Genomic DNA, 22,528 nt, shown 5'->3' with positions numbered 1-22,528 from the left:
TGGCTCTATCAGAGCCAAAATCACTCCCACTGACATCACTAGTGATGTCAGTGGGCCGGCTTCTGACGGGAGGCGTTCCCGTGGGAACGCCCCCATCAGGGAGGCACGCCCCCGGCACGCCCACCAAAGGGGGCGTGCTGTCAATCAACATTGACAGCACGCCCCCTTTGATCGGACACAACGAGCGAAGGACTTTTCCTTCGCTCGTCGCGTCTGGCGCATGCGCACGACGGAGCTCCCTCCGTCGTGCGCATGCTCAGTGCATAACATCGACCCACTTGCGAGCGGACAGCCGCTCGCGAGTGGGTCTGAATCAGGCCCTGTGTGCGCAGTAGCCGCACGTGCATCAACAAAGTAGTGCCAAGCGTGCGCCTGTGTCCCATAAATAAAGGGCCGGCTGGATTGACCGTTAAAGGGTGCTGTAACCCCCAAAGGGCACTCCAAACAAAATAAAAAAATATATTTTTTGTGTTTGTGAATTGTGTGCGCAGTAGCCGCACGTGCATCAACAAAGTAGTGGCAAGCGTGCGCCTGTGTCCCATAAATAAAGGGCCGGCTGGAATGACCGCTAAAGGGTGCTGTAACCTCCAAAGGGCACTCCAAACAAAATAAAAAAAAATATTTTTTTGTGTTTGTGAATTGTGTGCGCAGGAGCCGCACATGCATCAACAAAGTAGTGCCAAGCGTGCGCCTGTGTCCCATAAATAAAGGGCCGGCTGGATTGACCGCTAAAGGGTGCTGTAACCCCCAAAGGGCACTCCAAACAAAATAAAAAAAATTTTTTTTTGTGTTTGTGAATTGTGTGCGCAGTAGCCGCACGTGCATCAACAAAGTAGTGGCAAGCGTGCGCCTGTGTCCCATAAATAAAAGGCCGGCTGGATTTACCGCTAAAGGGTGCTGTAACCCCCAAAAGGCACTCCAAACAATAAAAAAAATTTTTTTGTGTGTTTGTGAATTGTGTGCGCAGTAGCCGCACGTGCATCAACAAAGTAGTGCCAAGCGTGTGCCTGTGTCCCATAAATAAAGGGCCAGCTGGATTGACCGCTAAAGGGTGCTGTAACCCCCAAAGGGCACTCCAAACAAAATAAAAAAAAATATTTTTTTGTTTTTGTGAATTGTGTGCGCAGTAGCCGCACGTGCATCAACAAAGTAGTGCCAAGCGTGAGCCTGTGTCCCATAAATAAAGGGCCGGCTGGATTGACCTCTAAAGGGTGCTGTAACCCCCAAAGGGCACTCCAAACAAAATAAAAATATATATTTTTTTGTGTTTGTGAATTGTGTGCGCAGTAGCCGCACATGCATCAACAAAGTAGTGGCAAGCGTGCGCCTGTGTCCCATAAATAAAGGGCTGGCTGGATTGACCGCTAAAGGGTGCTGTAACCCCCAAAGGGCACTCCAAACAATAAAAAAATTTTTTTTTTGTGTTTGTGAATTGTGTGCGCAGTAGCCGCACGAGCATCAACAAAGTAGTGCCCAGCGTGCGCCTGTGTCCCATAAATAAAGGGCCAGCTGGATTGACCGCTAAAGGGTGCTGTAACCCCCAAAGGGCACTCCAAACAATAAAAAAATATATTTTTTTGTGTTTGTGAATTGTGTGCGCAGTAGCCGCACATGCATCAACAAAGTAGTGCCAAGCGTGTGCCTGTGTCCCATAAATAAAGGGCCAGCTGGATTGACCGCTAAAGGGTGCTGTAACCCCCAAAGGGCACTCCAAACAAAATAAAAAAAAATATTTTTTGGTTTTTGTGAATTGTGTGCGCAGTAGCCGCACGTGCATCAACAAAGTAGTGCCAAGCGTGAGCCTGTGTCCCATAAATAAAGGGCCGGCTGGATTGACCTCTAAAGGGTGCTGTAACCCCCAAAGGGCCCTCCAAACAAAATAAAAAAATATATTTTTTTGTGTTTGTGAATTGTGGCCCTCATTCAGAGCCGTACGCTCTGAGCAGAGCGCACGCTCTGAATGAGGGCCGGGCTCCATTTTCATGGAGCGTCCTCCTGGACGCTCGTATAGCTGTGGGTCACCACCCACAGGCTATACGAGCGTGCTTTTTGATGGCCGCGATGGTCGAGACCATCGCGACCATCAAAATTGCGAGCCGGAGCCTGCGGTTGAGGTTTTCAACCGCAAGCTCCGGAGTGATTTTGGCTCTATCAGAGCCAAAATCACTCCCACTGACATCACTAGTGATGTCAGTGGGCCGGCTTCTGACGGGAGGCGTTCCCGTGGGAACGCCCCCGTCAGGGAGGCACGCCCCCGGCACGCCCACCAAAGGGGGCGTGCTGTCAATCAACATTGACAGCACGCCCCCTTTGATCGGACACAACGAGCGAAGGACTTTTCCTTCGCTCGTCGCGTCTGGCGCATGCGCACGACGGAGCTCCCTCCGTCGTGCGCATGCTCAGTGCATAACATCGACCCACTTGCGAGCGGACAGCCGCTCGCGAGTGGGTCTGAATCAGGCCCTGTGTGCGCAGTAGCCGCACGTGCATCAACAAAGTAGTGCCAAGCGTGCGCCTGTGTCCCATAAATAAAGGGCCGGCTGGATTGACCGTTAAAGGGTGCTGTAACCCCCAAAGGGCACTCCAAACAAAATAAAAAAATATATTTTTTGTGTTTGTGAATTGTGTGCGCAGTAGCCGCACGTGCATCAACAAAGTAGTGGCAAGCGTGCGCCTGTGTCCCATAAATAAAGGGCCGGCTGGAATGACCGCTAAAGGGTGCTGTAACCTCCAAAGGGCACTCCAAACAAAATAAAAAAAAATATTTTTTTGTGTTTGTGAATTGTGTGCGCAGGAGCCGCACATGCATCAACAAAGTAGTGCCAAGCGTGCGCCTGTGTCCCATAAATAAAGGGCCGGCTGGATTGACCGCTAAAGGGTGCTGTAACCCCCAAAGGGCACTCCAAACAAAATAAAAAAATTTTTTTTTTGTGTTTGTGAATTGTGTGCGCAGTAGCCGCACGTGCATCAACAAAGTAGTGGCAAGCGTGCGCCTGTGTCCCATAAATAAAAGGCCGGCTGGATTGACCGCTAAAGGGTGCTGTAACCCCCAAAAGGCACTCCAAACAATAAAAAAATTTTTTTTGTGTGTTTGTGAATTGTGTGCGCAGTAGCCGCACGTGCATCAACAAAGTAGTGCCAAGCATGTGCCTGTGTCCCATAAATAAAGGGCCAGCTGGATTGACCGCTAAAGGGTGCTGTAACCCCCAAAGGGCACTCCAAACAAAATAAAAAAAAATATTTTTTGGTTTTTGTGAATTGTGTGCGCAGTAGCCGCACGTGCATCAACAAAGTAGTGCCAAGCGTGAGCCTGTGTCCCATAAATAAAGGGCCGGCTGGATTGACCTCTAAAGGGTGCTGTAACCCCCAAAGGGCACTCCAAACAAAATAAAAAAATATATTTTTTTGTGTTTGTGAATTGTGTGCGCAGTAGCCGCACATGCATCAACAAAGTAGTGGCAAGCGTGCGCCTGTGTCCCATAAATAAAGGGCTGGCTGGATTGACCGCTAAAGGGTGCTGTAACCCCCAAAGGGCACTCCAAACAATAAAAAAATTTTTTTTTTGTGTTTGTGAATTGTGTGCGCAGTAGCCGCACGAGCATCAACAAAGTAGTGCCCAGCGTGTGCCTGTGTCCCATAAATAAAGGGCCAGCTGGATTGACCGCTAAAGGGTGCTGTAACCCCCAAAGGGCACTCCAAACAATAAAAAAATATATTTTTTTGTGTTTGTGAATTGTGTGCGCAGTAGCCGCACATGCATCAACAAAGTAGTGCCAAGCGTGTGCCTGTGTCCCATAAATAAAGGGCCAGCTGGATTGACCGCTAAAGGGTGCTGTAACCCCCAAAGGGCACTCCAAACAAAATAAAAAAAAATATTTTTTGGTTTTTGTGAATTGTGTGCGCAGTAGCCGCACGTGCATCAACAAAGTAGTGCCAAGCGTGAGCCTGTGTCCCATAAATAAAGGGCCGGCTGGATTGACCTCTAAAGGGTGCTGTAACCCCCAAAGGGCACTCCAAACAAAATAAAAAAATATATTTTTTTGTGTTTGTGAATTGTGTGCGCAGTAGCCGCACATGCATCAACAAAGTAGTGGCAAGCGTGCGCCTGTGTCCCATAAATAAAGGGCTGGCTGGATTGACCGCTAAAGGGTGCTGTAACCCCCAAAGGGCACTCCAAACAATAAAAAAATTTTTTTTTTGTGTTTGTGAATTGTGTGCGCAGTAGCCGCACGAGCATCAACAAAGTAGTGCCCAGCGTGCGCCTGTGTCCCATAAATAAAGGGCCAGCTGGATTGACCGCTAAAGGGTGCTGTAACCCCCAAAGGGCATTCCAAACAAAATAATTTTTTTTTTCTGTGTTTGTGAATTGTATGCACTGTGGCTGCACGTGCATCAACAAAGGAGCAGCGCCAAGCGTGCGCCTGTGTCCCATTAGTAAAGGGCCAGCTGGCTTGTCCGTTAAAGGGTGCTGTAACCCCCAAAGTACACTCCAAACCAAATAAAAAAATATTTTCTGTGTTTGTGAATTGTGTGCACTGTAGCCGCACGTGCATCAACAAAGGAGCAGCGCCAAGCGTGCGCCTGTGTCCCATAAGTAAAGAGCCGGCTGGCTCATTTCTTAAAGGGTGGTGTAACCCACAAAGTGCACTACTCTCCAGCAAAAATAAAAAAATATTTTCTGTGTTTGTGTGCGCCTTAGCCGCATGTATATATCAATATAACATAAATGGAGGACCAAACTTTCTCAGATAAAAATAAAATAGGGAAAGATCAAGAACCACTTCCTCCTAGTGCTGTTGCTGCTGCTGGGAGTTGTTCATCATCCCAGAGAGGAAGTAGGAACACCACTACTTTTACTAAACAATTGACCCTCCAACAGTCCCTAGCGAGGAGGATGAAGTACAACAGCAGTCATCCTGAAGCAAAACGTATAACTGAGGCCTTGACTGCTATGTTGGTGTTAGACGTGCGTCCGGTATCCGCCATTAGTGCAGTGGGATTTAGACAATTGATGGAGGTAGTGTGTCCCCGGTTCCAAATCCCGTCTAGATTCCACCTGCATCCTCAAAGCAGCAGCGACAAGCGTGCGTCTGTCTGTTAAAGGGTGGTGTAACCCTCAAAGTGCGCTCCACAAACAATAAAAAAATTCTTCTTTTTTTTCCTGTCTTTGTGAATTGTGTGGGCTGTAGCCGCACCTGCATCCTCAAAGCAGCAGCGACAAGAGTGAGTCTGTCTGTTAAAGGATTACATCGGTGACAGCATCCAAGTAGGCATGTCAGACAGTCCGTACATGTACTGGCAGGAAAAAGAGGCAATTTGGAGGCCCCTGTACAAACTGGCTCTATTTTACCTGAGTTGCCCCCCCTCCAGTGTGCACTCCGAAAGAGTGTTTAGTGCAGCCGGAAACCTTGTCAGCAAAAGGCGTAGGAGGTTGCTTCCACAAAATGTGGAGAAGATGATGTTCATAAAAATGAATTATCAACTTTTCCAGGGAGACCAGCCTCCAGAACGTACAGAGGGACCTGTGGTGGTGGATTCCAGCGGGGACGAATTAATACTTTGTGAGGAATCGGTGAATGAGGAGGATGAGGACGACATCTTGCCTCCGTAGAGCCAGTTTGTGCAGGGCCAGATTAATTGCCAGCTTGTTTTGTGGGGGCCCAAACGAACCAATCATTTCAGCCACAGTCGTGTGGCAGACCCTGGCGCTGAAATGATTGGTTTGTTAAAGTGTGCATGTCCTGTTTATACAACATAAGGGTGGGTGGGAGGGCCCAAGGACAATTCCATCTTGCACCTCTTTTTTTTCTTTGCATTATGTACTGTTTGGGGCCTAGTTTTTCAAACTGCCATCCTGTCTGCCACTGCAGTGTCACTCCTAGATGGGCCACGTGTTTGTGCCGCCCACTCGTGTCGCTTAGCATAGTCATCCATCTACCTGGGTGCAACCTTTTGGACATAAAAACACTATTGTGAGGTGTGAGGTGTTCAGAATAAACTGGAAATGAGTGGAAATTAAGGTTTTTGAGATTAATAATAGCAAAGGAGCAGAAAAATCAACACATTCTGTGATTTTAGCTGTTTTTATGCTTTATTAAAAAAAAATACAGATCCAAAACACAAAACCCAGAACCCAAAACACCGAAGGGTGGTTTTGGCAAAACCAATCCAGATCCAAAACACGACGAAAGATCCAGATCCAAAACCAAAACACGAAAAGTGGCCGGTGCACACCCCTAGTTTGTATGTATGTCTCATACATGTTAATTTCAATATATTATAGTCTTATAAAACACATTACAAACAATATAACACCTGTATACCAACACAATGCATAAAAGAATGTACTGTACACCTGGTCAGGGAGGCGTTGTCCAGGCCAAACACCAGACTTCATACTAGACCAGAGACCAGATGTTACCTTACAAGCTTTTTCCTGTGCAATCACATTTTTAGTCAAGAAAATTCTCTCTCTCCACTGGCACTAGCTACGTAGCATTGTCTCCTTATTTGGGAGGGTATCCTGCAGATCATGATCGGGATATAGAGGAGGTAGTGGGGGCAGGGGCACAGAGGAGAGGGGGGTGCAGAGGAGGCTGTAAGGGCAGGGGCAAAGAGAAGAGGGGGGCATAGAGGCACAGGCACAGTGGAGAGGGGGTGCAGGTGTATAGAGGGGGTAGTAGGGGCAGGGACACAGAGGAGAGGGGGGCATAGAGGAGGCAGGGGCATAGAGGAGAGGGGGTTATAGAGGGGGTAGTAGGGGCAGGGGCACACAGTGGCAAACGCAGGATTTTGAAAGGGGGGTTTCCGAATAGTTGGAACCAATGACAAAAACGTCTAATCAGAATAAGTCTGCAACATAAACTTTATTGTGTACTTTAAGTGTTTCTATAGTCACAAATAGCTGTTTCTGGTGTGTAAGTGTAATGGTAATGCTTGTAAGCTTTATGACATCAACAGCTTAGCACTAGTAAATATTCAATGATGTAATACAGTTTTCTATAAATAAATGTGAATGTATTTATTTATTATGAGGAAATGAGCTGTGACATCATAATAACCCTGCAGTGAGCATGTGAGTCTCTTGATAAACTTTACTTCTGTAAATCCTAGCTGTGTCTGCACTGTAAGATAACACTATAACATGTGTCTAGCTGTGTGAGATGGTAGTGAGAATAGAAGGCAGTGGCTGTGCACCAAGGCATATCCTGGATGTATAAGGAGCAAAGGTCCCTCACTGGGAGTCAGGTTTCAGCACTGAGCCCCGGACCACACGCTGAGCATCTGCAACAAATTGGAAGTGCCCTTCTTTTAATTGTTCCCATTGTGCAGCCGAGGCAGCGCTGGAGATACCTCGGCCAGCAGCAGTACTTATGGAGGCAGTCATCCACGATTAAGAGGCTCTCAGTAACCTGATCCTCCTGATGGAGAGGGGTGTACACCTGCACACTGCTGGCAGCAGCAGCCTGCATTAACATCCGCACAGGCTGGGATCAGAGAAGTCAGGGCGGCCGGATGCAGCCCTCTACAGACGCATACGAAACACTGGCACACTCACACACAGTCACAAACACATCACTCACCTAAAAACAGGAACACAGCCCCCTGCCGCCAGGCCCCTCCGGCATGCAAGACACCGCCGCTGCAGAGTCAGTGAAGACAGTCACTGGCTCGCCCAGCCAGCTCTGTCTCATAACCCGGGAGAAAATACTAAGAGGAGCTGCACGCTACTGCTGCAGCTCCCCCTACATGAGGCAGTGACAAGTCCCTGAGTGCTACTCTTTTAAAAAGTAAAAGAAAAAAATCGGTCAGCGGGCCGTGGATGGATCAGTGGACAGGGGGGGTTTCTAGGTACTCGGAAACCCCCCCCTGTGTGCGCGCCTGGCACAGAGGAGAGGGGGCATAGAGGAGGCAGAGGCACAGAGAAGAGGGGGGTGCAGGGGTATAGAGGAGGTAGTGGGGGAACTTCAGCATTTCTAAGGGGAGCAAAACAGATCCATCATCCAAACCCAGTATGCTTATATGCAGATAGGCCAGCCCTGCAGTACAGAGCTACTTTACCAATTTGGCTAGGGCAGAGACTGAGGTATCTACCGTCGCTCCACCCCCCGCCCCTGTCTCTCATCTGGCATATCCATCCTGTGACTGACAGCCAGTGACTGTCCAGTGTCCACACAAAAAGCGCACACCGCTCCCTGCCGCCTGACCAACAGCACAGCAGCAGCTCCTCAGTGTACTGTGGGAGCCTTGAGCGGGGAGACGTCTCTCCCGTCCCAATTGGTTGCAGGGACTCGAGAGGCGGACTCAAACTGAGTCAAGCTGCGTCGTCTCACACAGAGGTGAGAGGCTGCTGCGCTGTCTAAACAGCTCCTTTCTAAACAGCGGGCCGCCGGGTGCCACGCCCGCGCTGCAGGGAACGCCCAATGCCGCCAGCAGATAGAATGAGGTGGGCGGCCAGTGTTCCGCTATGTGCGGTGGCGACGACCGCACCACCCTAGCTATGGCCCTGTGATTAATGAAACATTGTGTGATACCCAAGGTATCGTAGAAGAAAACTGGATAAACTCTTCTAGAGAGGATTCTTGAAGATCACCTGGGTAGTAATTTTGCAGTTTATTGGCTAAACTCATTCAGGGTTATTGCTGCTGATGCTTTAAGGATTGCAAACTGCCTATAACCAATTTTGTAGGACTTATTTCCTCTTTTGAGCTCCACAAGAAGACGATCATATTTATCTCTATCTTTTGAACATATTCTACTAATGAACTGTAAAGAGTCACTACTTCATCAATACAAATGTTTATTTTCTGTAAACTCTTACTTGTTGCATTAAGCCTCTCAAGTATGTTTCCCCATACCAGACCCGGCGGCAGAGGGGAGAAGGGGTAGAGCTGTACTGGGCCCCAAGGTTCCAGGGGGCCCCACAGATTAACTAGATCTAACTGATACCTTACCTGCGCTCCTGCAGTGATCAGTAGGATCAGGGAATGGGATTTGTCTGTGTAGCTGCTTTACTGCACCGTTTACTGCAAAGTTTTGCATGTGGTGCAGCAAACATGACGTCAAGACGTCACACTGCACCGTTCCGTTGAAACAGAGCAGAGGAGTCATGGCGACAAACCAGAGGAAGGTAAGTGCGTGAGCTTGAGGGCCACTGTGGGGGCTGAAGATAGACTGTGGGGGCTGGAGGGGCACCTTGGGGGCTGGAGAGTCCCTGTGGGGGCTGAAGGGACACTGCTACTGTATATGACAATGACATTGGTCATATTCCTACACCAACAGGCATCCTCTGGCCCATGTCATTGCTAATGTGAATACTGACTGAAGTCCCCATCTGCCCAGGGAGGAACAATTCCTTCAGACGTTCCCCATTGCAGAGAAACAACATACAGGTAAGGAAGACTCTCAAATGACTGTCCTGTACCTGCCAGGGATCCAAGGATGGGAGGCCCCTAAAAATGGGTGTACTGGGCCCCCGGATGTCTGTTGCCAGTTCTGCCCCATACAACAAGTAGAAGAGCAGTTTCAAATGTATTGAGTTGGTCTTCCACTGCTCTAGCTTTACCTCGTACAACGGCCTGTTGCAGAGTTCTTCAACTCTTTAAGTGCTTCACTAACATTTTTTTATAACCTCTTCTTAATGCTCTCACAGAATTAGCACAAGCAGACCATTTTGTATTAGACATTCATTTTAGGGAAAGCCATCCAGAAGCTCCACTAAGGTGTCTTGTAAGAATCTCCCATCGATGAGTAGATGATGACAAAAATGTATGAAAGCACTCTAGAAAGTTAATAATAGACACAGCTCTTGTATATGAATCTGTAGCACAGTCTCCCTCTAGATTGAGCGAATGAGCGGAACAAAGTACATATTCTGCCAACGGATTCTGCCAAGAGTTTTGTCTACCCGGCATTGATGTTTTGCTCTTTGTGTAAGTTTAATTGCACAGCTCCGATGATCACCTGAGATCTCATGCTCCTTGAATTGTAATTCAGCGTTCTTCCAATCATTAAATCCCGAAGTTCCAAGGGCATGGGATAAACTGCTGTAAAGTTTACAAGATACACAGAAATCAGTGCCTTTTGACGAGGAGTAAATAAGTCAATCGCGGTGAACAGTTTCACCATTCTTTTGTTTCCTCCAAAGTAGATCTGTAGTTATTAATCTTGTACCACCAGAATATATTCTTTTTGATGCCATAAAGTCTGATGTTGCAATTTTTTAATGGATTACGAGATAAATATTCTTGTATGGATTCTGTAATGTTACCCAGTCCCCAGTCAGTAGGGTCATGAGAATAACTTAGAATTATATCATCACCCATAAATTTTCTTGAGGTATCTAATTACTTTTAGCAGGTAAAAGAGGCCTCCTGAGTCCTCTCAGTCTCAATGTGTTTTATTTCTTTACAGAAAACAGGAGAAGGCTTTTGTTGCATGTATGCTACTTCTGTGCCTGCAATGCCGAGAGGTGTTCTCCAGTGACCCCTCCAAGCAGGATTTGGGTTTCGCTGCTCCCGACAAGCAGGTCGCGGCCCTTTGATCAGGTATCTGATACAAGTGGAAACTGGAGAAAAGTATACCACAATGGCACCGTGAGGTACTTAATGAAGTACAGTTTCTAAACCAATCAGTATAGTGATGGCACACAGGAGAGAGTTTCCAGAGGAATTACTAGAGTCCACAGAGAAGGAAGGAACTTCACTGACACTGGAAGTGGATGGTGATTGCACCAGGGGATGGTGTGGTGATTGTACACAGAGTTGTGTACAATTTACACAATGTTTGACTCCTGACGCACCGCTGCACAGGGAGGTGAGTTTGTATTAGCACACAGGCAAGAAGTTAGATGCTCTCTTGCACAAGGAGATGGTATTAGTAATCGCTGGAAGGAAAATCAACAAGGGAACCTGGAACGAAGTGACAACAAGCATACACTGGAAGTACAACATTGTTCAGGCAACTTCCTGGTGTCCTGGAGCTGGTTAAATACCCGGAGGTAGCAGTTGATAGGAGGACAGTGTCAGCTGACCAAGACCATGCTACTATTGGTTGGAGATACTGGCACATGAGAATGACTGTCATGGCGGCGCCCATGACAGAAACCACAATATAGAAGACACAGGGCCGCTCACGGAAGTCCATATGCACCTAAGGCAGAATCTTCAGCGTGTCACCCACCGCCGCACCTGACGTCTGACTGCATGAGCAGTCAGGGGAAGCTGGCACAGAGGTGAGCAACGGCCGATCCTAGGCTGAACCCTGACAGTACCCCCTCTTTTCAGGGTGGACTCGGAACACCCACAAGGCTTATCAGGAAACTTCCTTTGAAAAGCCCAAACAAGCTGAGGAGCATGAACATCAGAAGCTTTGATCCACGTTCATTCTTCCGGTCCATACCCCTTCCAGTCAATAAGGTACTGAAGGCAATTGAATTGATGTTGAGAGTCGAGGATTTTTTCAACCTCAAACTCGATGCCCTTTTGAGTCTGTACTTAAGGCGTTGTAGGAGAGGAACGTTGAAATCAATTAAGGATTAAAGGACGTAAGAGAGAAATATGAAAAGCATTTGAGATCTTCAGTTGAGGAGGAAGTTCCAGTCTATATACCACAGGATTAATTACCTTGAGAATGTGGTATGGCCCTATAAAACATGGAGCGAATTTCATGCTGGGTACTTTTAGGCGAATGTTCTTGGATGATAACCATACCCTATCTCCCACCCTCAGAAGAGGAACAGCAAGACGTCTTTTATCCGCAAATGTTATAGCTACTGTGAGGAAATGAGATGGGTGTTAAAAATGTATTTGCAGCATCTCATTCCCTGCAGTGATTAGTTAACTTTTTAGCCCTTTCGTTCCCTTATCCGTCTTCTAGTATATGTGTGTTAATTCATAGAACTTATACTTTTACATTAGCAGGTATATTATATACTGTAATAATGTGAGGAAATGTAATGGTTAATACTGTTTAGCCCTTGATGTTTACCCTTGTCCATATGTCTGTTTTATTCATAACCAGTAGAGCAATGTAACACCTCACAGAACAAAAGACCTTGTGGGTTAATTTCCACCTCCGCAGGGGACACTCAGGACGTACACCTCCTTCCATTTGTCTGCCTTTGTCCCTCACTGGAGGTTGGAAGACCGCACAGAGCCAACCCAACGGGTGTTCATAAGGGAAGTACTATCTGGGGGAGGTAGGAAAAAGTTACAGGATAAGGGACTCGCACCAATCAAGAAATGGTACAACTCCCCTGGGTGGTCGCAAGGACCATGGGAATTTGAACTTTTCAAAAGAGGTCACCAAAGGCAGCTCCGGGTGTTAGTCACTGACCTTGGCTAAGAGTTAACACTTCCAAGGTGCTTAGTGGAACGCAAGACCAGTCCTGTGTGGACGAATAGGCTATCACTGCTGTGTGAACTGTGGTAGTTTCGACTGTGTGGTATCCCAGAAACGCTTGGGTGGACGTATACATCTGGAAACTCCTGTGGGGAGATCTTTGTTCTCCGGTGTGGACTTGAACTCTATCACTACTGTGTGATCAGTGATAGTTTCGACTGTGTGGTATCCCGACAATGCTTGGGTGGATTTATACATCTGGAAACTCCTGTGGGGAGATCTTCGTTCTCCAGTGTGGACTTGAACTCTATCACTGCTGTGTGAACTGTGGTAGGTTCGACTGTGTGGTATCCTAGAGATTCTTGGGTGGACCTATACATCTGGAAACTCCTGTGGGGAGATCTTCGTTCTCTGGTGTGGACTTGAACTCTATCACTGTGTGCTGTGTGATCGGTGATAGTTTTGACTGTGTGGTATCCCGGAAACATCTGGGTGGACTAATCCACTATTATCTTTGTGTAGATTTGGTAATAGTTTCTCCTGTGGGGACTGGGTGTCGTTAGTTATTTTGTGGACTTGTCCTGGAACTTTATACTCTATGGGGACTGCCTCAATTCGGACTGCTACCTGCATATTGCCTGCTCACTGTGTTTACCTCTTGCCATTGCATATTACCTATTTCTGTGTGCCGTGAAAAATAAACCATCGAAGACGAGATAGAACCTACCGTACATGACACCGATGTGATTGTAAATCTTCAGAAAAATCAAAATGTTGTCTAGGTAAACCACGACAAACTTATTAAGAACATCTCTAAAAATGTAATTTACATATCCCTGAAAAACTGCAGGAGCTACATAATCCAAAGGGCATCACCACATATTCATAGTGGCCATCTCGGGTATTAAACGCGGTTTTTCACTTATCCCCTGCCCTTATACGAATCAGGTTGTAAGCTCCACAGAGATCTACTTTGGTGAAGACACGAGCCCCACGAACCTTGTCAAATAGTTCTGAGATCAGAGGCAGAGGGTACCGGTTTTTGACTGTGATTTCATTAAGGCCACAATAATCTATGAACGGCCTGAGGCCTCCATCTTTTTTTTCTACGAAGAAAAATCCAGCCCCGGCAGATGAAGAGGAAGGTCTGATAAATCCTTTAGCTAGGTTTTCTTTAATATATTCAGACATCGCTGTATTTTCAGGAATGGAAAGAGGGTAAACTTGGCCACGAGGTGGCATCTTCCCAGGGATAAGGTCTATGCTGAGGTCCCCAGACCGATGAGGTGGTAACTTGTCTGCAGCCTGTTCACAGAAAACATCAGCAAAGTCCTGGTAAGGTTCGGGCAGGCAGGAAGCAGGAGAACCTTTCGATTGATATGGAACAGGAGTTTTAGAAGAAATTTGATGAGTATGCACAGGAAGTACACGAGACAAACATCGGTGAAGGCGCTTTGTGGACATGTTCAAAGTTACAGAGGAAGGAAGGAAAGGTTTTACAGCAGCAAAGGCATCAGGTGGCATAGGGGAAGAAGCCTATAGATGCTATAATAATTGGCTAAATGGTATGCTGGTATTTGGGGCATGCTATGCGGAATCTAGGCATACAGAGTATTTGAACGTTTTAAAGTACACACATTTGATACATGGTATGTACGTTAAATCAAGGGGCAATATATGGTACTCTTACGATGAAGAGTTTCATAAGAAGCAGGACGGGCATACCATTATGTCTTTGGGATTTAAAGATGTAGAGGTATGGTTGGAAGTGACTCAGCAGAGGAAAGTAGGATCAAAGACAGTTGTTAGTAAAAAACAAGTTGGGGCAGCTACAGCGCAGCAAAACACTTTTCAAAAAGGGAAATGTTTTGCATTCAATGGGACCAATGCAATCGGGAGGCGAGCTGCCGTTTTCGACACCTTTGTGGCAATTGTGGAGGGGGACATTCTGCCAAGGAATGTGAGAGAGGAGCGGCAGCGGCAACTCCCTCCTTGGCAGAGCCCCGCAAATGAGTTAAGTAGAGCTCCAACCCCAGTGCAGTTATCGCATTTGGAGAAATGGTTGGGGTGGTACACAAATAAGCTACAGGTAGATGCCAAATTCCTCAAGGGGGGTTTTACTGTGGGTTTTAGAAGTCTTGTTTGCAGACCTGTGGTTGCCATTGCTTTGTGCAACCTTCGTTCCGACAGGCTAAGGGCCTGATTCAGACCCACTCGCGAGCGGCTGTCTGCTCGCAAGTGGGTCGATGTTCTGCACTGAGCATGCGCACGACGGAGGGAGCTCCGTCGTGCGCATGCGCCAGACGCGACGGGCGAAGGACTTTTATTCGCTCGTTGTGTCTGATCAAAGGGGGCGTGCTGTCGATGTTGATTGACAGCACGCCCCCTTTGGTGGGCGTGCCGGGGGCGTGCCTCCCTGACGGGGGCATTCCTAAGGGAACGCCTACCATCAGAAGCCGGCCCACTGACATCACTAGTGATGTCAGTGGGAGTGATTTTGGCTCTGATAGAGCCAAAATCACTCCGGGCCTTGCGGTTGAAAACCTCAACCGCAGGCTCCGGCTCGCAGTTTCGATGGTCGCGATGGTCAAGACCATCGCGGCCATCAAACTGCACGCTCGTATAGGCTGTGGGTGGTGACCCACAGCTATATGAGCGTACGGGAGGACGCTCCATAGTTATGGAGGACGGCCCTCATTCAGAGCGTGCGCTCTGCTCAGAGCGTACGGCTCTGAATGAGGGCCTAAGTTAGATGTTGAGCTTAAATTAGGTAGGATGGTGGGGCCATTTAACAGTTTAACAATCTTGTGTGAGATTGTGGCAAACTCACTGTGAAATAGAAGTTTTAAACACTCACCTCCTGAGCTGCGAGTTTGGGTGAAAACATACACAAATCATTTTTTTTTTAACTTGTTTAAGTAGGGTTAATTATTAAAAAAAAATTATGTGAGGTCCCCCCCCAAAAGACTAACCAGCCCCGGACTTGCCAGCCTGTCCTGGTACCTAAAATTACAGGGAACAAAATGAGTAAATTAGGTACCAGCACCAGGCTGCAGGGCCAGTCCTGGTTTTAATTTTAGGGGTAAAATATTTGGCATAGGGATACCCCTAAAATTAAAACCAGCACTGGACCCTTTCTAGCGGGGGGCTGATGCCACAGCTAGGGGTGCCCTTTCACCGGGCCCCCCAGCCGCAGCATCAGCCCTAACCGCTAGTCAGCCCAGGCCAGGGATCCCTGGGGAGTTGGGGACCTCTCCAATAAAGGGGACCCCCTCTCCAGGGTACCCCTGGCCTAGGCTGATAGCCCGGGGCTATCCCCGCCACTCCTGGGCGGTGGGTGGCGGGTTGATAGTGTAGGTGTAGTGTTAAAAATTGAATTAACAACATTGTCTTTACAGTAGAACTGCAGGTCCCAGCAAGCCTCCCCTGCATGCTGGTACTTGGAGAACCACAAGTGCCAGCATGCGGGGCATTAAGGGGCCACTGGTACCTGTAGTTCACCTGTAAAGAAATGTTTACCCGTTTTGGTGAAGCAAAGCGAGTTTAAAAACTAACAAACTCGACCAAACTCACTTCTTAATAAATGTACCCCCCAGGTTAAGTTTAGTTTAATTCAACATCTATCTTACCCAGCAGGTACTTCGGTAAATGATGCCATAGAGCCTTGATTTGGTCGGGCCACAGACAGCCCCTGTTTGCAACTGTTTAAAGATGCTTCAGGTTCGGTGGGTTTCAGCGCATACCTAGAAGTTTGGCACTCTGCCGATTTAATCGCAAACCTATTGCTATTGGAGCTTTTTCCAATAGTAGTCGCGGTTGAACTATGGGCGCAGCAGCTTCGCAATCGGAACATTGTGTTCTGGTGCAATAACTTAGGAGTGGTGCAAGCTATCAATAATCAGAGAGCTCTATAACCTTTGGCGTAGCGTCTTTTGCGACATCTAGTGCTTAAGTGTTTGGAGGCAAAAACCTAAGGCCCTTCTGAGCAAAATTCATAGGTCAAAAACAGACCAGTTAGGTAAGGGGAAATGGGTGACGGTTCCAGCTCAAGTTTTAATAGATGTGTGCCCAGTAGCCCTAGGGGAAAATTATTCAAGATAACATCCCAGAGATAGCAGGCATTGGTTGCCGCATGCAGATAGCTTACCGCTTACAAGATTTCAGTTTTCTGCAGTGTTTAAGCGATGCTTAGTATTCTTAGGGCTGGATGTGGCAGCCTATGGCACACATTCATTCCGTATAGGGGCGGCCACTTTCACAGCGGAAGCTGGTTGTTCTGAAACAGCCATCAAGGAGCTTGGTCGGTTGAAGTCAGCAGCATACAAGAAATACATACACAGTAAAGCGCAGCTTTAAGCAATAATGCGCTCCATGCGGGGTAAACCCAGGCTTAGTAATTTAACTCAGCACTATTGTGGGGGTATGAAAGGATTTGCTCTAAAAAATTTTCCCTTTTAACTAAGGTTTTTTTTGCCAAACAGGTTTTACCTTCATCTGGGTTGCCCGTCCTTTTGCACTGTCCCCTGTCCCTGTCCCCTGTCCCCGGGCCCCCCCCCCCCCCCCTGCTTGTGTGAGCCTGGTGATGATTTGGTTGGATTAGTTAATAATTATAAGTCAGATTATATCTGTTACAGATGTTCTCCGGACCTCTTCAGAAGTTTGGTTCGTGGGTCACTCGTTCATTTATTGGGCGGCCCACTCGCCATCGGCCATGGAGGCTACTACATTGTTCAGTGCTCGGCGGGTTAGGTGGATTAGGAATCAGAGGTCTAAAGTGGGAGGGTATGGGTCATCTAGTCGAAGAATCCATAGGAAAATGGGGACCCCCAGGGTGCCTAGTGATACATGGCGGGGGCAATGACTTAGGTAATTGGACAGGTATAAAACTGATCATTAGTATCAAGGCAGATGTGTATATATGGCATTCAATTTATAGTTCAATGCGGATTGTTGGTCAGATATAGTACAGCGTCAGGTCTGGAGGTGCCCTCACAAGGGACCGGCAATTGACTGCATACGACAGAAAGTTAATGCTTCTGTCGGAAAACACATTATTAGCTTAGGGGGTCTTGTGGCAAGGCATCCAGGTATCCATTATGATGATCCCTTAGCCTTTCATGGAGATGTGGTCATCTTAGTGAAGTTGGCATGAGAGTGTTCCTTCATGATATTTTTTCGGTCTTGCAGGTGGAGTTGTAGGGTCACTTGGTGGCAGGCTGCGATCTTTGATCGCTGCTTTGGCGGGAAAGCATTGCTTCTCAGCGGCCAATAGTGGACGCAAGTGGTAGCTGTGGGGACACCTTCCCTTTCGCAGGGCGAGCTGTCTCTGCCCAATGGGGGTACCTGGGCTTCTCCATTAAGGTTGGGCCCCAGCAGTACTAAGCTAATAGAGGGGGGAGATTAGGCCTCCACGGCTCAGATTGCATTGGGGGACGTACAGCCGCTCCCCATTTGATAGTGAGGAAAGTTTGGGCTAGAGCTGAGATTAGCAATGCTTTCTTTTGCCACTTTCTTTTTCTAATTAAAATTGATTAAATTAAATTAATAAAAGTTGTGACCTTATTTAAATAGCAATTTCTGTGTCTGGTCTCATTATTTTTAGTTAGTATAAGTATTAGTGAAACAGGTTAAAATTATATAGAGGTTATCAGGCTATAGACAACTTAATTCCAAAATCAACAATTTGGAAACTGTCATCTAAATTGTTTTTGCCTTAGAACAAACATAGTGGTAAATATTTAATTAACCAGAACTGTTCATCCAAAGTGCAGGTCACCTTAAAAATATTTAATAGAAGTTTACGGAGAATGAGCATGAACACAATAAATCATAGGAAAAGCAGAGTTAAATATTTGGATTTCTTATATTATAGGTCATTTTCAGTTTAGTAACACCTTAAGCCACACTTATAGTATACAGTCATTTAATATCTGACAAATGAGCGAAGTCTTCTTGTTGTTCAGTTAACCAATTAACTGGCTAATATTTGTTCCAAAAATGTCCCTAAAATTGTTGATTTTTAAAAAATAATATTAAATTATGTATATAATAGCTATTTAAACCCTATTCAATATTAAATTTTTAATAAGTATCCAGATTTTGTAAGAAAAATATACTGAATCCAAGTTATATTGCTATTACATAATTGATAATAATTAAAAAAATATATTGGGGACATATGTGGAATAAAAATGTTTTAAACAGTTGAAAAAACTTTACTGTAATATATTGTATAATCTATTTAATAATTACAGAAGGTCTGTCCTGCCTCCAAAGTGCATGCGCAGTGGAATCATGGGCGTGCACCCCAACGGCACCAACAATATTGCGGTCCCCTCTTATATACCGCTGAGACTTTAACATCTGAAACTCACTGATGATATCCATCTGAAAGAGATATACCTGAGTCAGGGCCCACATCATTAGGTGCTTGTTCCCTCTGTATGTGTGTTTGGCCACTTATTTCCGGTGTAAACTACTTTTAGAATTGTGGTATCTATTTGGAGTAGTGTTACTGCCCTATACAATTTACACACACACACATTAATGAAAAGGTAGCAAATAATAAGTAGCACTAAGGGCTTCTATAATTATTTGTTTAAATATTGCACACACAGTATATCATAGATAGAATTGCATTTATATTAAATAAACTATAAACATGAAGCACTATTATGTGTATGTATATATATATATATATATATATATACACACATATATATATATATATATATATATATATATTAAAATGTTATAATATTATAAAACATGTACACACAACATTTCAGTATCTTAAATAATATAAATTTAATAAAATACACAAGTAATAATAATAATAGTACAGATAGTTTCATAACAATATCTCCCATTAAGGTATAAATAAGTCCGCAATGCAGAGAGTTACAATCAAGAGGTTGAATGCACAACAATTTGAGAGTCATTTTAAAGCTGAATTCCAAGGGGCATTCAATAAAAGCAGGACTTCACATACATGTGTAAAATAAGTCGTTCAGTCGTCACTAAACTGCACAGTGGGCCTGATTCTGAATCAGGGCGGTTTTTTTTTGGTTCGTCCTCCTGGACGCTCGCATAGCTGTGGGTTACCACCCACAGCTTATGCGAGCGTCCGTGATGATGGTCACGATGGTCAAGACCATCGCCACCATCGGGCTTGCGACGAGACCCTGCTGTAGGGTCTCGGTGACCGCAAGTCCTGGAGTGATTTTGGCTCTATCAGAGCCAAAATCACTCCCACTGACATCACTAGTGATGTCAGTGGGGCCGGACCCAGACGGTAGGCGTTCCCATGGGAACGCCTCCGTCTGGGCAGCCACGCCCCGGCACGCCCACCAAAGGGGGCGTGCTGTCACTCACCATCGGCAGCACGCCCCCTTTAGTGCGAGACCCCGAGCCGGGTCTCGCGCATGCGCACGACAGAGATGCCTCCGTCGTGCGCATGCACATTTGGGTACCATCGACACGCTTGCGAGCGTCCAGCTGGTCTGAATGAGACCCAGTGCTCACACTGAACGATATATCGTTCAGTCCAGGCACCCTCCCCCATCCCCGAACATGGTCAACTTGACGATATCATCAGATTGACCAGCATGTTCGGGCGAGGAGCGATGCCGGCAACGACCAGTGTGAAGGCACATCACTGGTCGTTGCTGAAATTTTAGTGCCCGATCAGTGCACGATTAATGGACGACTGCATTATAACGATATCATTATCGTTCAGTCATCCATTAATATCGCATAGTGGATGCGCACCATTAGAAAGAGGATTGACAGGGCTGGCTCGAGGCATGTTTGACCAGTGCGGTCGAGCAAGGGTGCCACCCCATAGAGGGCGCAACCCTCTCTCCATCCCGATTTTCAGCAGGACATTCCCATTTTTTACGCACTGCCCCGCTGTTCCACCTGTGGGCCGACGTTTCCCGCCGGTGGTCGGTAGGTTCGACACCCTCACCACTGTAGCTGTGCGACAGTGCTGGCCCCAGAGAAGAGGAATTGATGCCGTGCCCATGCAGGGAGAGGGCTGGGGGCAGCCCAGCTACTGAAGGAGTGCTGGGCTTGCCCCCAGCCTGTCATTAAATGGGAGGCATGCCATGCAGGCACACCTCCAATTAGCGTCACTTAGGGGGCCTGGCATATGGTAATTAGACCATGCCTCTTTTTGGTTGCTCACAACTTTGCCGCGCGCAGGGTGGGGGGGGCGCCAGAGTCCCTCTCCGCACAGGGCGTGGCAACACCTGCAGCCGGCCCTGAGGACTAATCTCACCCATGTCTGGGCAGTGTCAGATCCAATTGTCTATCCTGACAGTGTCAGTGAACAGCAATTCCTTAGTACAGTTTAAAGGCTTTTATGTGTTTAGGTATAAACTTGTTTGCCATCGGTTATTGAGCTGAACCCCTGGATCTTGTGGGGCCGCTTAGTAGGCCTAGAATCCTGGCTCCTATTTCTGGAGCATGACAGCTGTCGCTGTATGACCGGCACTCATAGGGTAAATCCCTATATAAGCCCAGGTGTCCTCCACACTACAAAATAGTCAAAATATAGAAGTGTGATAGGAAATGTACATGCTTCTAAAAGTGTTCTGCCTATGTTAGCACACTGGGGTCAATCTCCCACCACCCAGGGCCGGTTCTCCCGTTACGCATGGTACGCAGCTGCGTAAAGGCGTCACATAGTGAAGGGCGCCTCAGCTGCGTACCATGCGGGCCATGGGCAGACTGTGTCTCTGTGACACAGCTGCACCGCGTGTGTAGCGCTGACCGTACGGAGTTCGGTCAGTGCTACACAGCACAAACACACAGCCGCCGGCTCTGGCAGCTGTGTGTTTGCTTTAGCAGCTGATGAGAGTCAGACAGACTCTCATCGGCTGCTGCTCCCACTGCCAGAGCCGGACATCTTCTGGCTCCTGCAGTGGAAAGCAGCGGACGGAGGAGTTGATATCGGCGACGGGACCAGGAGCAGGAGCGGGTTTCAGGTAAGTGGGTTTTTTTTTTTTTATTACGTCTACTGGGGGGGAGGTGGATTACTACTGGGGGCACCACAAGGGGGAGGACTACTACTGGGGGCACCACAAGGGCGGCTACTACAGGGAGCACTACAGGGGGGGCTACTACTGGGGGAACCACAAGGGGGGGGACTACTACTGGGGACACTACAAGGGGGGCTACTACAGGGAGCACTACAGGGGGGGCTACTACTGGGGGAACCACAAGGGGGGGAATACTACTGGGGGCACTACAAGGGGGGCTACTATAGGAAGCACTACAAGGGGGGCTACTACTGGGAGCACTACAGGGGGGCTACTACTGGGGGCACTACAAGGGGGGGCTACTACTGTGGGCACTACAAGGGGGGATTACTACTGTGGGCACTACAAGGGGATGCTACTACTGGGAGCACTACAGGGGGGCTACTACTGGGGGCACTACAAGGGGGGGCTACTACAGGGAGCACTACAGGTTTTTTTTTTTTTATTACGTCTACTGGGGGGGAGGTGGATTACTACTGGGGGCACCACAAGGGGGAGGACTACTACTGGGGGCACCACAAGGGCGGCTACTACAGGGAGCACTACAGGGGGGGCTACTACTGGGGGAACCACAAGGGGGGGGACTACTACTGGGGGCACCACAAGGGGGGGGACTACTACTGGGGGCACTACAAGGGGGGCTACTACTGGGAGCACTACAGGGGGGCTACTACTGGGGACACTACAAGGGGGGGGCTACTACTGTGGGCACTACAAGGGGGGATTACTACTGTGGGCACTACAAGGGGATGCTACTACTGGGAGCACTACAGGGGGGCTACTACTGGGGGCACTACAAGGGGGGGCTACTACAGGTAGCACTACAGGGGGGCTACTATTTGGGGGCACCACAAGGGGGGGACTACTACTGGGGGCACTACAAGGGGGGCTACTACAGGGGGGGCTACTACTGGGGCACCACAAGGGGGGGCTACTACTGGGGGCACTACAAGGGGGGGCTACTACAGGGGGGCTACTATTGGGGCACCACAAGGGGGGGACTACTACTGGGGGCACTACAAGGGGGGCTACTACTGGGAGCACTACAGGGGGGCTACTACTGGGGGCACTACAAGGGGGGGGCTACTACTGTGGGCACTACAAGGGGGGATTACTACTGTGGGCACTACAAGGGGATGCTA

General features: G+C 47.6%; 1 protein-coding gene across 1 annotated transcript in view; it reads right to left on the bottom strand.

The window, feature by feature from the left end:
- LOC148474456 (complement C1q and tumor necrosis factor-related protein 9A-like) overlaps positions 1 to 7,666 on the bottom strand; it is a 47,119-nt gene extending 39,453 nt beyond the window's left edge. The window contains exon 1 of the mRNA XM_088458559.1: positions 7,584 to 7,666. The gene's annotated coding sequence lies outside the window, so the exon portion shown is untranslated. The remainder of the gene's footprint in view (positions 1 to 7,583) is intronic.
- Between the last annotated feature and the right edge of the window lie 14,862 nt (positions 7,667 to 22,528).

Source organism: Taudactylus pleione, unplaced genomic scaffold, assembly GCF_031769625.1.
Source record: "Taudactylus pleione unplaced genomic scaffold, aTauple2 ptg000842l, whole genome shotgun sequence".
Classification (NCBI taxonomy): domain Eukaryota; kingdom Metazoa; phylum Chordata; class Amphibia; order Anura; family Myobatrachidae; genus Taudactylus; species Taudactylus pleione.
This window is presented reverse-complemented; position numbering and strand designations above follow the sequence as displayed.